Below are 2,500 nucleotides of genomic sequence, written 5' to 3' on the forward strand. Positions count from 1 at the left end.
CACGAGGACAATGAGATTACCCCGTCGTTTTTCATACCACCTTACCTCAAGAGCCCCTAAAAACCACTTAAGAACTGAACATGGCATAGCTCTAACTAGAAACATGCTGGAAGAAAACAGAGATTTTTGTACATATGTTTAGACAATAGACACCTCCCAATCTTAAGAGGCATTATATATCAAAGAGTTGAGCCCAAACTTAAACATACAAGCAGAGGACGTCAAGGCGCTTCCAAACAGACGACAAACCGCTACAAACCCAAGGTTGGGATAAAACACCACAACCCTCAGTATGTGACAAAACACCACAAAACATGCGACATTTCGTCATAACCCGATGCCGGACGTTCTCCCAAGCATTACCACAACCCGTCAATACCCAGATGACCCAGTAACCTCTCCCCGTTACCCGGTAACTTCTCCCAGTTATCCAGTGACCTCCCCCAATGAAGAGCAAGTATGAACTCTGAAATATAAAATAAAATATCATCACACATTTCATCGGAACATTCTCACCCTAACTAATAGAGAATCTCCCATTGTACTGAAGAAGAGTCTTGTACTCGAAATCTCGATCTAGCAAATAACAACTTCTTAAAAGTGAAGCCATAAACTTCCTTTTAAAGGAAAACAGGTCCATAGTTGGAAAATAATCTTTAGATAATAATAAGTGCACGATTATCCATCAATATATCAAGTGGATTATGCCAATTATTTTTTATTTCGTGACATCAGAGATGCTGACAAGAAGAGAAAGAACTGAATGAGATGAGGAACGGTAAAGAGATATAAGAGAAAAAAAAATTCTGAAAATGAAGGATCAAGTAGTTGGCAACACCGTTATAGTCTCGTAATACGCGAGTTCGTGTTCGAGTCTTGGCTTGATACTGCAAGCACGAAGGGCAAATGTAACGGTTTCAGTCGAAGTTGAGGTTCGTTTTCCTCGACGCAATTATAGCTCAACGATGATCGTCAACGATTATCTAGACCGCTAATTCTATGCTTTTGGGCAAATGCTGCTAGAGTCGCTAGAAACAAAGAATGAGTGCTCCAAATAATCGTTCGACGATCATCGTTGAGCCATGAACGATCATCGTTAAGCGATAATCGCATCGAGCAAAGAGTCAAGTCTCCTGACTTAACCTCAATATCTGAGGATTAAACTCGGACTTGTTTAACAGAATCGCATGCATTGAGTCTATTGTTTGATGATGATGATGATGATGACGACGATGACGACGACGACGACGACGACGACACATTATCACTATCATTATCACTAGTTACTATTTTTACTACTACTATTACTATTACTATTTATTATTATTATTATTATTATTATTATTATTATTATCATTATTATTATTATTTTCATCATCATTATCATTATTATCATTATTACTTCTATGATGAATGAATGCTCAATAATGCGAAAATGAATTCGAAAAAAAAAAATCTTAAAAAAATGGTCTGTGTTCTTACCAAATGGCTAATTAATTATTGAAACTTTGCAAACGGGTTTTTATTTTTTTGTTTCTCTTCTCTTTTGGGCGCTCGGGAAAAAAATCGGTTATATGCTTTACAATTTCCTCTTCCTCTCTCTCTCCTTCTCTCTCTCTCTCTCTTGGTCTCTCTCTTGGTCTCTCTCTCTCTCTCTTGGTCTCTCTCTCTCTTGGTCTCTCTCTCTTGGTCTCTCTCTCTCTCTCTCTCTCTCTCTCTCTTGGTCTCTCTCTCTCTCTCTCTCTCTCTCTCTCTCTCTCTCTCTCTCTCTCTCTCTCTCTCTCTCTCTCTCTCTCTCTCTCTCTCTCTCTCTCTCTCTCTTGGTCTCTCTCTCTCTCTCTCTCTCTCTCTCTCTCTCTCTCTCTCTCTCTCTCTCTCTCTCTCTCTCTCTCTCTCTCTCTCTCTCTCTTTTGGTCTCTCTCTCTCGGTCTCTCTCTCGGTCTCTCTCTCTCTCTGTATCTCTCTCTCTTGATCTCTCCCTGTTCTTTCCGTCTTGCTCTCTCTCCAATTCGCTCTCTCGTTTTCTCTCTTCTTTCCCTCTCTCTCACTCCCTACCTATCATTGTCTCCCTCTCTTTCCCTTGCCCCTCCCTTCCCTTCTTCCTCCAAATCCCACTGTTTCCCTCTGTCCCTACCTACCTCACTCCTCCTCCCTTCACCCTCCCTCTCCTTGTCCCTCCCTCCCCCTTGTCCTTCCCTCCCCCTTGTCCTTCCCTCCCCCTTGTCCTTCCCTCCCCCTTGTCCTTCCCTCCCCCTTGTCCTTCCCTCCCCCTTGTCCTTCCCTCCCCCTTGTACTTCCCTCCCTCTTGTCCTTCCCTCCCCCTTGTCCTTCCCTCCCCCTTGTCCTTCCCTCCCCTTTGTCCCTCCCTCCCCCTTGTCCCTCCCTCCCCCTTGTCCCTCCCTCCCCCTTGTCCCTCCCTCCCCCTTGTCCTTCCCTTCCCTTGTCCCTCCCTCCCTCTTCCTTGTCCTTCCCTCTTTCCCCCTTGTCCCTCCCTCCCTCT

The sequence above is a fragment of the Oratosquilla oratoria genome, chromosome 22 (genome assembly GCF_046742065.1).
Source record: "Oratosquilla oratoria isolate Oo_2021 chromosome 22, ASM4674206v1, whole genome shotgun sequence".
In the NCBI taxonomy this organism is placed as follows: Eukaryota; Metazoa; Arthropoda; class Malacostraca; order Stomatopoda; family Squillidae; genus Oratosquilla; species Oratosquilla oratoria.